This window comes from Schistocerca serialis, unplaced genomic scaffold (assembly GCF_023864345.2).
Source record: "Schistocerca serialis cubense isolate TAMUIC-IGC-003099 unplaced genomic scaffold, iqSchSeri2.2 HiC_scaffold_511, whole genome shotgun sequence".
Lineage (NCBI taxonomy): Eukaryota > Metazoa > Arthropoda > Insecta > Orthoptera > Acrididae > Schistocerca > Schistocerca serialis.
This window is the reverse complement of record NW_026048093.1, coordinates 7,501-15,000: the sequence shown is the minus strand read 5'-3', so window position 1 is coordinate 15,000 and position 7,500 is coordinate 7,501. Positions and strand designations below refer to the sequence as shown.

At 53.4% G+C, this 7,500-nt stretch overlaps 3 non-coding genes across 3 annotated transcripts in view; all 3 read right to left on the bottom strand.

The window, feature by feature from the left end:
- The window catches only part of LOC126447540 (large subunit ribosomal RNA), a 4,220-nt gene extending 3,425 nt beyond the window's left edge, over positions 1 to 795 (bottom strand). The window contains exon 1 of the ribosomal RNA XR_007583747.1: positions 1 to 795. This exon is cut by the window's left edge and continues 3,425 nt beyond it. This is a non-coding gene — a ribosomal RNA (large subunit ribosomal RNA).
- A 188-nt stretch (positions 796 to 983) lies between these two features.
- Positions 984 to 1,138, bottom strand: LOC126447543 (5.8S ribosomal RNA). Its single transcript, XR_007583750.1, has one exon. It is a non-coding gene; the product is annotated as a 5.8S ribosomal RNA (ribosomal RNA).
- A 353-nt stretch (positions 1,139 to 1,491) lies between these two features.
- On the bottom strand, positions 1,492 to 3,400 carry LOC126447534 (small subunit ribosomal RNA). The gene has a single exon (XR_007583742.1). It is a non-coding gene; the product is annotated as a small subunit ribosomal RNA (ribosomal RNA).
- Positions 3,401 to 7,500: the final 4,100 nt, after the last annotated feature.

The following is a 7,500-nucleotide window of genomic DNA, read 5'->3' as shown; positions in this document are numbered from 1 at the left end:
CGCGCGCTTGCCGGGAGCCCGAGCGCCCAAAGGGGCGAATCGACTCCTCCAGATATACCGCCGGGCAGCCAGCCAGGACACCGGGGCTCTGCCCAACAGACGCGAACCGAGGCCCGCGGAAGGACAGGCTGCGCACCCGGGCCGTAGGCCGGCACCCAGCGGGTCGCGACGTCCTACTAGGGGAGAAGTGCGGCCCACCGCACACCGGAACGGCCCCGCCCCGCGGCGAGTGGAAAGGCAACCGGACACGACCCCGCCGCGAATTGCTCCGCGCGGGCGGCCGGCCCCATCTGCCGAGGGCGGAGGCCAGTGGCCGGATGGGCGTGAATCTCACCCGTTCGACCTTTCGGACTTCTCACGTTTACCCCAGAACGGTTTCACGTACTTTTGAACTCTCTCTTCAAAGTTCTTTTCAACTTTCCCTCACGGTACTTGTTCGCTATCGGTCTCGTGGTCATATTTAGTCTCAGATGGAGTTTACCACCCACTTGGAGCTGCACTCTCAAGCAACCCGACTCGAAGGAGAGGTCCCGCCGACGCTCGCACCGGCCGCTACGGGCCTGGCACCCTCTACGGGCCGTGGCCTCATTCAAGTTGGACTTGGGCTCGGCGCGAGGCGTCGGGGTAGTGGACCCTCCCAAACACCACATGCCACGACAGGCGGCAGCCTGCGGGGTTCGGTGCTGGACTCTTCCCTGTTCGCTCGCCGCTACTGGGGGAATCCTTGTTAGTTTCTTTTCCTCCGCTTAGTAATATGCTTAAATTCAGCGGGTAGTCTCGCCTGCTCTGAGGTCGTTGTACGAGGTGTCGCACGCCACACCGCCAGCCGGCTGTGCACGCTACCGAGTAAGTACCGGTATGCGAACCGCCAGGCGACGGGCGCGCATCGCACGTTTAAGGAGACGCGGCCGGCCCCACAGGCGGCCACGACACTCCCAGGTCTGCGAAGCGGGGCAAACGCCGCGCGCTTCAGTATACGTAGCCGACCCTCAGCCAGACGTGGCCCGGGAACGGAATCCATGGACCGCAATGTGCGTTCGAAACGTCGATGTTCATGTGTCCTGCAGTTCACATGTCGACGCGCAATTTGCTGCGTTCTTCATCGACCCACGAGCCGAGTGATCCACCGTCCTGGGTGATCTTTTCATAGTTTCCACCATCTCTTTCGAGACAGTTGCATAGGCGGGACTGAGGCGTGTGGCGGCCCTGTTCCAGCGTTCAGTGTCCAACGGCCTCACGGCCGATGGGCGTCGTACGGCTCCACACCGGAGCGGACAGGCAGTCGGGCGAAAGTCATTCAAAACCGGCGCCAGGCGCCAGGTGCCGCAGGCCAGCCGCTCCAGCGCTTCAGCGCTCGTACCACACAACATTGCCGTTAGTTTTGAGACGAACGCGTGGTTCCGCACGCAGCGCACGGCTACTGCGAGCCGTACAGGTAGCTGCGTGTTGCGCGACACGACACGCACATCGAAAGACATGCAGTCTAGTCGGTAATGATCCTTCCGCAGGTTCACCTACGGAAACCTTGTTACGACTTTTACTTCCTCTAAATGATCAAGTTTGGTCATCTTTCCGGTAGCATCGGCAACGACAGAGTCAATGCCGCGTACCAGTCCGAAGACCTCACTAAATCATTCAATCGGTAGTAGCGACGGGCGGTGTGTACAAAGGGCAGGGACGTAATCAACGCGAGCTTATGACTCGCGCTTACTGGGAATTCCTCGTTCATGGGGAACAATTGCAAGCCCCAATCCCTAGCACGAAGGAGGTTCAGCGGGTTACCCCGACCTTTCGGCCTAGGAAGACACGCTGATTCCTTCAGTGTAGCGCGCGTGCGGCCCAGAACATCTAAGGGCATCACAGACCTGTTATTGCTCAATCTCGTGCGGCTAGAAGCCGCCTGTCCCTCTAAGAAGAAAAGTAATCGCTGACAGCACGAAGGATGTCACGCGACTAGTTAGCAGGCTAGAGTCTCGTTCGTTATCGGAATTAACCAGACAAATCGCTCCACCAACTAAGAACGGCCATGCACCACCACCCACCGAATCAAGAAAGAGCTATCAATCTGTCAATCCTTCCGGTGTCCGGGCCTGGTGAGGTTTCCCGTGTTGAGTCAAATTAAGCCGCAGGCTCCACTCCTGGTGGTGCCCTTCCGTCAATTCCTTTAAGTTTCAGCTTTGCAACCATACTTCCCCCGGAACCCAAAAGCTTTGGTTTCCCGGAGGCTGCCCGCCGAGTCATCGGAGGAACTGCGGCGGATCGCTGGCTGGCATCGTTTATGGTTAGAACTAGGGCGGTATCTGATCGCCTTCGAACCTCTAACTTTCGTTCTTGATTAATGAAAACATACTTGGCAAATGCTTTCGCTTCTGTTCGTCTTGCGACGATCCAAGAATTTCACCTCTAACGTCGCAATACGAATGCCCCCGCCTGTCCCTATTAATCATTACCTCGGGTTCCGAAAACCAACAAAATAGAACCGAGGTCCTATTCCATTATTCCATGCACACAGTATTCAGGCGGGCTTGCCTGCTTTAAGCACTCTAATTTGTTCAAAGTAAACGTGCCGGCCCACCGAGACACTCAATAAAGAGCACCCTGGTAGGATTTCAACGGGGTCCGCCTCGGGACGCACGAGCACGCACGAGGCGGTCGCACGCCTTCGGCTCGCCCCACCGGCAGGACGTCCCACGATACATGCCAGTTAAACACCGACGGGCGGTGAACCAACAGCGTGGGACACAAATCCAACTACGAGCTTTTTAACCGCAACAACTTTAATATACGCTATTGGAGCTGGAATTACCGCGGCTGCTGGCACCAGACTTGCCCTCCAATAGATACTCGTTAAAGGATTTAAAGTGTACTCATTCCGATTACGGGGCCTCGGATGAGTCCCGTATCGTTATTTTTCGTCACTACCTCCCCGTGCCGGGAGTGGGTAATTTGCGCGCCTGCTGCCTTCCTTGGATGTGGTAGCCGTTTCTCAGGCTCCCTCTCCGGAATCGAACCCTGATTCCCCGTTACCCGTTACAACCATGGTAGGCGCAGAACCTACCATCGACAGTTGATAAGGCAGACATTTGAAAGATGCGTCGCCGGTACGAGGACCGTGCGATCAGCCCAAAGTTATTCAGAGTCACCAAGGCAAACGGACCGGACGAGCCGACCGATTGGTTTTGATCTAATAAAAGCGTCCCTTCCATCTCTGGTCGGGACTCTGTTTGCATGTATTAGCTCTAGAATTACCACAGTTATCCAAGTAACGTGGGTACGATCTAAGGAACCATAACTGATTTAATGAGCCATTCGCGGTTTCACCTTAATGCGGCTTGTACTGAGACATGCATGGCTTAATCTTTGAGACAAGCATATGACTACTGGCAGGATCAACCAGGGAGCTGCGTCAACTAGAGCTGAGCAGCCGGCCGCCCGGGAGTGTGTCCCGGGGGCCCGCGCGAACACGCAAGCGTCCGCTCAATTATTCTGCAAACAGGAGGAGGCTGAGCTCCCCTGCACAACACACCTCGAAACCCTCTCAGGTCCCGGCGGCGCGCAGCGCCGTCCTAAGTACTTGGTCGGGTTCGAGAGAGGCGCAATCGCCCGGAGTTAGGCGAGTAGACGCTTTAGGTGCGACCACCCGTGCTCCCAACTGAGCTTGCCGCTGCCGACAGAAGCCCGGGAGCGTGCTGTCGTGGCATTGCCGGCGGGAGACAACACGCGCCACCTACGGTGACCGGCAGCTCCAACGCCAGCGCCACAGAAGGACAAAAGCCCCACTTGGGTGCCGAAGCGAACTCTCCCAGCACAGCGCACGCGCCAACACGTCCGCACAGCTGCGATACAAACCACCTGCGAGAACCGCTGGGGCGACCGAGCAGCAGACGGCGTCGCGGCGCCGAGCGCCGGGCGGCGGCGCATCCTCAGCGCACACAGTCCTCAATCGGACCAGCACACTGCAGATGGCCACCGCGCTTCGCACCGGGCCCGCGAGGACCTACTTTGGCCGCAAGGCGCCGCGAGCAGGGGGCGCCGGCGCGCAGCTGCGCCGCCTGCCGCGTCCGTCGGCCGGCGCGCCTGCCACTGGCCGCCCCCACCAGCCGGCTGTAGCGCGTGCGCCCACGCACCGCGCTGCCAGCACGCCGGGCGGCCCCCCCTCACCGGCCGGGGACGGTCCCACCCAGCCACCGCCGCGTATCGCCTCACACCCAGATCCCCTTTCGCGTTCGTGGGCATGGTGGGTCCCCTTTCACGTTCGTGGGCATGGTGGGTATCCCTGAAACAACCGGTTAATAGCTCGACCGATCGTCGCCAACACTGATTCACCTCTAGCGAGAACAACCGCACCACAACGGGTTACCTGTTGTTCATTTGCGTAACGTCACCAGCAAACGTAGACGTCCATCGCCATTTGCAACGAGTATTGCATGCCTGTGTCAGGTGTCACAACACACTACGTCTGCCCACATAGACGCAACAACATGTGCACGCCTCGAGAACACGTGGAAGGTAGCCCCCGTACGTATGCGGTGTCCATTGCGCGAACGACTGTCAGCCGGCCTCTGCAGGATGTCGCAGATGTGGAACGCGGTGCAACATGCTATCACGGTGTGTGAGAAGAGACGACTACGTCCGAATACACGCTCCACTACATCAACAGACTGCTCATGCTGATCGCCATCCAGGGCGTCCGTTCCTCCCACACGTCTGAATGGCGTACCACACTGCAATCCAGCTCTTATAGGGAGACGACACGTAGCTGCGTGCACAATATTTGGACTGTATGGTCTGCCGTTGCTAGGCGCAGTCGTCGTACGGTCACACATGTGCCACGATGTATCATTCAGTACATACGGACCAATGTGCAGTACAGTTTGTGGGTTTTGCGTACATCGGCGGACAGGTGACAGGCCGTACCACAACGTAGGCTGAGTACGTCGGCATGCGAAGGGCATTGAACATGCAAACTTCTCAACGACCAGCTTGCGAAGGCAGGGGGGAAGGGGGGGGGGCATGTACGTCCTGCTGCTATCCACATTACAGTGTATAGCAGGAGCATGTGGAAAGTCAGCAACACCTGCAAGGTGTTTAACATGACGCGATACACAGGGGACCGGGCAGTGCGAATAGCGAACTATATTGCGAGGGTTGCGGTTAGGCAACACTACACTAATTTAACGAGTTGCATAACAATTACAGAGCAGGTTCAGCGACAACGTGCGTCAGGTTAAGGCGCAATATAGGTTAGGTTGAGGCACAATATAGGTTAGGTTAAGGCACAACATGGGTTACGTTAAGGCACAAATTGGGTTACGTTAAGGCACAACATGGGTTACGTTAAGGCACAACATGGGTTACGTTAAGGCACAAATTAGGTTACGTTAAGGCACAAATTAGGTTACGTTAAGGCACAAATTAGGTTACATTAAGGCACAAATTAGGTTACGTTAAGGCACAAATTAGGTTACGTTAAGGCACAAATTAGGTTACGTTAAGGCACAAATTAGGTTACGTTAAGGCACAAATTAGGTTACGTTAAGGCACAAATTAGGTTACGTTAAGGCACAAATTAGGTTACGTTAAGGCACAAATTAGGTTACGTTAAGGCACAAATTAGGTTACGTTAAGGCACAAATTAGGTTACGTTAAGGCACAAATTAGGTTACGTTAAGGCACAAATTAGGTTACGTTAAGGCACAAATTAGGTTACGTTAAGGCACAAATTAGGTTACGTTAAGGCACAAATTAGGTTACGTTAAGGCACAAATTAGGTTACGTTAAGGTACAATATGGGTTAGGTTAAGGTACAATATGGGTTAGGTTAAGGTACAATATGGGTTAGGTTAAGGTACAATATGGGTTAGGTTAAGGTACAATATGGGTTAGGTTAAGGCACAACGTAGGTTAGGTTAAGGCACAACGTAGGTTAGGTTAAGGCACAACATAGGTTAGGTTAAGGCACAACATAGGTTAGGTTAAGGCACAACATAGGTTAGGTTAAGGCACAACATAGGTTAGGTTAAGGCACAACATAGGTTAGGTTAAGGCACAACATAGGTTAGGTTAAGGCACAACATAGGTTAGGTTAAGGCACAACATAGGTTAGGTTAAGGCACAACATAGGTTAGGTTAAGGCACAACATAGGTTAGGTTAAGGCACAACGTAGGTTAGGTTAAGGCACAACGTAGGTTAGGTTAAGGCACAACGTAGGTTAGGTTAAGGCACAACGTAGGTTAGGTTAAGGCACAACGTAGGTTAGGTTAAGGCACAACGTAGGTTAGGTTAAGGCACAACGTAGGTTAGGTTAAGGCACAACGTAGGTTAGGTTAAGGCACAACGTAGGTTAGGTTAAGGCACAACGTAGGTTAGGTTAAGGCACAACGTAGGTTAGGTTAAGGCACAACGTAGGTTAGGTTAAGGCACAACGTAGGTTAGGTTAAGGCACAACGTAGGTTAGGTTAAGGCACAACGTAGGTTAGGTTAAGGCACAACGTAGGTTAGGTTAAGGCACAACGTAGGTTAGGTTAAGGCACAACGTAGGTTAGGTTAAGGCACAACGTAGGTTAGGTTAAGGCACAACGTAGGTTAGGTTAAGGCACAACGTAGGTTAGGTTAAGGCACAACGTAGGTTAGGTTAAGGCACAACGTAGGTTAGGTTAAGGCACAACATAGGTTAGGTTAAGGCACAACATAGGTTAGGTTAAGGCACAACATAGGTTAGGTTAAGGCACAACATAGGTTAGGTTAAGGCACAACATAGGTTAGGTTAAGGCACAACATAGGTTAGGTTAAGGCACAACATAGGTTAGGTTAAGGCACAACATAGGTTAGGTTAAGGCACAACATAGGTTAGGTTAAGGCACAACGTAGGTTAGGTTAAGGCACAACGTAGGTTAGGTTAAGGCACAACGTAGGTTAGGTTAAGGCACAACGTAGGTTAGGTTAAGGTACAACGTAGGTTAGGTTAAGGTACAACGTAGGTTAGGTTAAGGTACAACGTAGGTTAGGTTAAGGTACAACGTAGGTTAGGTTAAGGTACAACGTAGGTTAGGTTAAGGTACAACGTAGGTTAGGTTAAGGTACAACGTAGGTTAGGTTAAGGTACAACGTAGGTTAGGTGAAGGCGCAATGTAGGTTAGGTTAAGGTACGATATACCTTAGGTTAAGGTACAATATCGCTTAGGTTAAGGTACAATATAGCTTAGGTTAAGGTACACGTTGTAGGGAAAGGTGTATTTTGGGGGGGGAGGGGGCGGCAGGTTCGTTGATAGTGATTATCGTAAGTGCATGCCTGCGGGATCATCCGATTTGTCACGTCAGGATGCACTTGTGGCTCATGACAGGCGGCGCTCCGATTCCAAGGTTGTGGCAGATCTGTGTCTTTCATTCCTGCCATTGTTTGTGTACTGTGACAGGAGGCAGTATTGTGATGTTGGGTGCACCCCTGTGTAGGACATGTGTGGGTGTTCGTGGCTTAGCTGAGCAATGGCGGATGTCGG